The 6,737-nt window shown below is 38.9% G+C and overlaps 1 pseudogene; it reads right to left on the reverse strand.

Moving 5' to 3' along the window:
* Nucleotides 1–1,905: 1,905 nt before the first annotated feature.
* LOC104991346 lies at nucleotides 1,906–2,953 on the reverse strand (annotated as a pseudogene).
* Between the last annotated feature and the right edge of the window lie 3,784 nt (nucleotides 2,954–6,737).

Below are 6,737 nucleotides of genomic sequence, written 5' to 3' on the forward strand. Positions count from 1 at the left end.
TGTCTCAATTTGGTATTTCAATCTGAGAAAAAATGGTGGAATTATGTAAACATGGCAATATTCCTTACCTAATACTAATTTAGAGTGAAATGGGAAAAACATGAAAAAATACATCTTTCCTATAGTTTACACTTTCAAAACAAAGTAAATGCAGTTTTTGGCCTCAGTTCTCTTCTTTATTTCAAGCCCTCAAGATTTTCTACCAACCTGATAATGGAGTTATCCAGACTAAATGTTTCTCATTCCTCAATTACTTTATGATTATTTGCCTGGATACTTTCATTATAATTTTATTGGTAAGATAGTTAACTAGGAGTGTAATAAATATAGAGCAGTTTTAATGTGGGTTTGGTCTTTGCTTGTTCTGAGTCCAATTGGTATCTTGGCTGTTCTCATACTGAAGTCATAGCAATGTAAGCTATTCCAGTAGTTTGAAAAACAAAATAATGTAGACTACTCCAGTGGTTTGAAATGTTGTTTGACAGAAAGAAAAACAAAAACAAAAACTATGTTTCTGATCTTTCTCACAAATCTTTACTTTCTAATTGGAAATGATGATTCACCTCACTGAAAGTCAGGTTTTAGCTCTAAGTTTATTTCTACACTCATCTTCCAACACCTGTACCCCTGTTCCTTCCACTAACAGAGACAAGCATGTTTATCTCAGAGCACCAAATTTTGCCATTTGCAAAATGAGAGGAATAGAAAAGTGAAAGTCACTCAGTTGTGTCTCACTCTTTTCAATCCTGTGGACTATACAGTCCATGGAATTCTCCATGCCAGAATCCTGGAGAGTGTAGCTGTTCCCTTCTCCAGGGGATCTTCCCAACCCAGGGAACTGTTATATAATTTAGAATGCTACTTTTAGCATCAACATATGCTATTCTAAAGTTAGTAATTAATAAGATAGATCATACATCTGCTCTTTCATAAATTAAAGAAAGTATATAATTTCAAAATATATTTGAAAAGCTGTATAAAATTGTGCATGTGTGTGCTCAGTCATGTCTGACTGAGCCTTCCAGGTTCCGTTGTCCATAGAATTTTCCAGCCAAGAATACTCAGGTGGGTTGCCATTTCCTCCTCCAGGGGGTCTTGCAGACCCAGGGATCAAACCAACATCTCCTGAGTCTCCTGCATTGGCAGGTAGATTCTTTGAATTTTACAAACATACAAGGGTTTTGTTAACTCCATCAACACAGAATATAGTAAATCATGTAGGTATAAATTTAGACATTAAAAAGTTTAAAATGAAAAGACAAGTAAATAGCTTCTTGATTTCCTGGATGTTATTTTAACATTGTCATATGTGCAGCTATAACTAAAATAGCTTTACATCAAAGACATGATTCTTTATGAAAAGTTTAAAGTTTAAATAAAATATATTTACATTTTAAATTTATAAAATTCAAAAATGTTTTAAAAATTATTTTTAAAAAGTATACTCAATATGAAATTTTAATTGGAAAAACAGATATCTCATTTAGAAAATATATTTGAAGGTATATATTTGTTAACTAAAATTTTATGTCTCACATGTTGGATGATAAGCTTTTGAATACAAGACCACTTATCAAGCATTTTCTGACTGGATTTTTTTCTTTTTTTTTTAATCTTTCTTTCTTTTCTGGGGGATGCTTTATAGATGTCACACATGTTTAAAAGTTACACCCTTAAATAATTACATTGTAGTCAGAACCAGCAAAAAGCTGGCACAAACAGCCAGCCAAGCCCAGACATGGACAGATGTATCTGGAAGGACAGGAGATGGACAGGTACTGTCCAGCTGTAGATAAGATCAGAGTGCAGCTAAGGCTAATGTTGGCAGGGGAGGGGCTGGGGAATAGTATTTCAGCAATGCAGGAGTACAACCCCAGAAGCCTGGCCTAAGGGGCCGGCAAGGGGTCACATGTTGTGGGTCCTCCTTGTGAGCTGGGGCTCCTTGCCCACCAGCTTGGACTTGAGGTTCTTCTTGTAGACCATGATGTCTCTAGGCCACCTGGTGATTGTCTACTTTTCACAGAACTACAATTCTTGTGCAGCTTGCTGATGGAGTTTGAAACCATGACTGATCAGCATCACACAACCCTCAAATGGTATCAATATCCAGGTTCATCCAAGAAGAGCATGTGGGGGTTCTGCCAGGCCAGACACTCTCAAGATTTCTGCCTATCAGATAGGTTCTGGACTGGGATGACCTGCTGTTTCCCAATGAGACCAGTTGTACAGTCATCTTCATTTCTTTCTTCACCTTGTTCTCTGGATAGCATTCATCATGTACTCCAAAGGCAAAAGATCTAAGTCCACCTGCTCTTATAAATGCTGATGGTAATGTACTCTCTTGACATGAGAGTGTTTTCAGGACATTCTGTCTGCAATTAGTAGCTCTCCACTGATCAGCTTCAGAAGAGTTGACATCTCTGTTCCATTAGGCCCCACCAAAGTCATTCATGTGTCAAAACTGACATGTAATTTTAGACTGTTGAAGATGCAAGTCCTGTCTTTTGTTTATTTGAAGTGACATTTTGCACCATGATAATGGGTGGAGGGATCATTCCACATGGTGAGAAATAAAATGACAGTGTCTTGTCACTCACAGCTCTCTCTGTCAGTCCTGATGTCATCATTTTCTGTAGTGTCTTCTCCTTGCCGTGTGTCTGCTGAATAGCTTGGCATTGCCATGACTGAGCCAAACAGTATAATTCTTCATGTATGCAATTTGATTCTGCTCCCTGTGAAACCTCTTCATCTGATTCTCTTTCACCTCCGGCCATGTCCTCACATACTGACCACAATTACCCACAAGTGTTTAATGTTGTTGATACAGACATCATTGAGAAAGTCCTGGGAATGGGAGATGAGGACCTAGATGTGCTTAAAAGCCTTTAGTTCTTTTTAAACACACACAAGCATTGAGGTCCAGGTAGTTGGTGGGCTCATCCAGGAGCAGCATGAAGCACTAAATAATTAAGAAGGATTTTGACGATAAAGAGTTTTTTGTTTTGTTTTGTTTTTTTTGCATGTGCTCATCTTTGCCAATCCCCTGACCCAGTGTAGTACAACACAATCAGAAGGAAACCTCCCAGTTACTGGCTCCTGGAAAAAGTGGAAACTTTATCTAATGTTTTGAATGTTTCTTGTGTCTGCCCAAAGGACTGGTTATTGTATGTATCACTTGAGTTGGACTGCTTGGGGGAACTATTGATGTAATTTGGGTTAGACCTTGAAGACCTGTAACATGGGGCATTAGAGCAGCAGGGAGTATGAAGCTCTATAGGGAGGCGATGGAGGGAGCAAACAATGCTAGATATAGTAACTCAATAGAAATGGAAGGCAAGTGCTACTGAGGGTGAGCATTTTGTTGTTCAGTGGCTAAGTCGTGATCAACTCTTTGCAACCCCATGGACTGCAGCACACCAGGCTCCTTTGTCCTTCACTATCCCCCTGAGTTTGCTCAAACTCATGTCCACTGAGTCAGTGTTGCCGTCCAACTCTCTAATCCTTTATTGCCCAGTTCTTCTCCATCCCTCAATCTTTCCCCAAATCGTGGTCTTTTCCAATAAGTCAGCTCTTTGCATCAGGTGGCCAAAACATTGGAGCTTCAGCTTCAGCATCAGTCTTCCAATGAATATTCAGTGTTAATTTCCTTTAACATTGACAAACTTGATCTCCTTGCTGTCCAATGGACTCTCAAGAGTTTTGTCCAGCACCACAAATCGAAAACATCAGTTCTTTGGTGCTCAACTTTGTGGCTTAACTGTCACACCCATATATGACTATTGGAAAAAGCGTACCTTTGACTATATAGACCTTGGTTGGTAAATTGATGTCTGTTTTTAACATGCTGTCTAGTTTTGTCATGGCTTTTCTTCCAAGGAACAAGTATCTTTTAATTTTGTGGCTACAGTCATGGTCACAGTGATTTTGAAAACCAAGAAAATAAAATCTGCCAATGTTTCCACTTCTTCCCCATCTATTTGCCATGAAGTAATAGGCAAAGTCAAGGGATTAGATCTGATAGTCAGAATGCCTGAAGAACTATGGACAGAGGCTTGTGACATTGTATAGGAGGCAGGGATCAAGACCATTACCAAAAGAAGCAATGTAAAAGTCAAAATGGTTATCTAAGGAGGCCTTGCAAATAGCCATGAAAAGAAGAAAAGTGAAAGGAGAAAAGGAAAAGGGAAGAAAAGGGAAAAGAGAAAGGAAAATATATACCCATTTATGCAGAGTTCCAAAGAATAGCAAGGATAAATAAGGAAGCTTTCCTCAGTGATGAATGCAAAGAAATAGAGGAAAACAATGGAATGGGAAAGACTAGAGATCTCTTCAAGAAAATTAAAGACACCAAGGGAAATTTTCATGCAAAGATGAGCACAATAAGGGACAAAATGGTCCCTAAGAGAAGCAGAAGATATTAAGAAGAGGTAGCAAGGATACACAAAAGCACTATACAAAGACAATCTTCATGATCCAGATAATCATGATGGTGTGATCACTCACCTGGAGCTAGATATCCTGGAAGGCAAAGTCAAGTGGGCCTCAGGAAGCATCACTATGAGCAAAGCTAGAGGAGGTGATGGAATTCCAATTGAGCTATTTCAAATCCTAAGAGATAATGCTGTGAAAGTGCTGCCCTCAATATGCCAGCAAAGTTGTAAAACTCAGCAGTGGCCACAGGACTGGAAAATGTCAGTTTTCATTCCAATCCCAAAAAAGGAAATGCCAAAGAACGCTCAAACTACTGCACAATTGCAGTCATCTCAAGCTAACAGATTAATTCTCAAAATATTCCAAGATAGGCTTCAACAATATGTGAACTGTGAACTTCCAGATGTTCAAGCTGGATTTAGAAAAGGCAGAGGAACCAGAGATCAAATTGCCAACATCCGTCAGGTCATCGAAAAAGCAAGAAAGTTCCAGAAAAACATCTACTTCTGCTTTATTGACTATGACAAAGCCTTTGACTGTGTGGATCACAACACTCTGTGGAAAATTCTTAAAGAGATGGGAATACCAGATCACCTGATCTGCCTCCTGAGAAAACCTGTATGCAGGTCAGGAAGCAACAGTTAGAAGTGGACATGAAACAGCAGACTGGTTCCAAATTGGGAAAGGAGCATGTCAAGGTTGTATATTGTCACTTTGCTTATTTAACTCATATGCAGAGTACAACATAAGAAATGCTGAACTGGGTGAAACAAGCTGGAATCAAGATTGCTGGGAGAAATATCAATAACCTCAGATATGTAGATGGCACCACCCTTATGGCAGAAAGTGAAAAAGAACTCCAAAATCACTGCAGGTGTTGGCTGCTCCATTAAATTAAAAGATGCTTGCTCCTTGGAAGAAAAGTTATGACCAACCTAGAAGGCATATTAAAAAGCAGAGCCATTACTTTGCCAAAAAAATGTCCGTCTAGTCAAAGTATGGTTTTTCTAGTAGTCACATATGGATGTGACAGTTGGATGATAAAGAAAGCTGAGCACCAAAAAATTGGTGCTTTTGAACTGTGATGTTGGAGAAGACTCTTGACAGTCCCTTGGAGAGCAAGGAGATCCAGCCAGTCCATCCTAAAGGAAATCAGTCCTGAATATTCATTGGAAGGACTGATGCTGAAGCTGGAACATGATGGGAAGAACTTATTCATTTGAAAAGACCCTGATGCTGGGAAAGATTTAAGGGAGGAGCAGAAGGGGATGACAGAGGATTAGATGGTAGGGTGGACATGAGTTTGAGTAAGCTCCAGGAGTTGATGATGGACAGGGGGGCCTGGCAGTGCTGCAGTTCATGGGGACGCAAAGAGTTGGACACTACTAAGGGACTGAAATGAACAGAACTGAAATGAACAGGGAAATGAAGGTAGTTAAAAGTAGCTGTATATGCCAGAATAAAAACAGATGTTCACATTCAGGGAAGACACATGACTAGAAAAGTTTTGAGAGGTAATGGAAACTCTAGCTGTGCTGATTGGTGAAGAGACTCATTTTGCAAAAACATGGTTTGTAAAGACTAGGAGAAGACCCTCTTTTTTATTATTATTAATATCATGAATCATATGTGTACAGATAGGGAAATATGAAACAACTAAAAAAGCAAAGTAAATCTCCACAGACTGATCTACAGAATATGTATCTCTAAATTACTGAACAAAGAAACTAAAACTTCTGCATAAATAATGTTCAATGAGGGCACAGATTTATGTTTTTAGGCACCTAAACAAAATCAGGAAAATATTGCATACACAAAAAGATAATTTCAATAAATTTAAACTATCAATATAAAAAAAGAATCAAACAGAAATTTTGGTGCTGAGAGATACAATAAGTGAGTTGAAAAAAATCACTAAATTTGCTCAAAGTTAGACTTGACAAGGAATAAATTATTAGCAAACTTGAAGACAAGTTATTTGAAATTATCAACTCAGTTCAGTTCAGTTGCTCAGTCGTGTCCGACTCTTTGTGACCGCATGAACCACAACACGTAAGGCCTGCTTGTCCATCACCAACTGCTGGAGTCTACCCAAACCCATGTCCATTGAGTCAGTGATACCATTCAACCATCTCATCCTCTGTCGTCCCCTTCTCCTCCTGCCCTCAACCGTTCCCAGCATCAGGGTCTTTTCAAATGAATCAGCTCTTCTCATCAGGTGGCCAAATTATTGGAGTTTCAGCTTCAACATCAGTCCATGCATGACTACTGGAAATACCATGGCCTTGACTAGACAGACCTTTGTT

The sequence above is a fragment of the Bison bison genome, unplaced genomic scaffold, assembly GCF_000754665.1.
Source record: "Bison bison bison isolate TAMUID 2011002044 unplaced genomic scaffold, Bison_UMD1.0 scf7180017864188, whole genome shotgun sequence".
NCBI classification, from domain to species: Eukaryota; Metazoa; Chordata; class Mammalia; order Artiodactyla; family Bovidae; genus Bison; species Bison bison.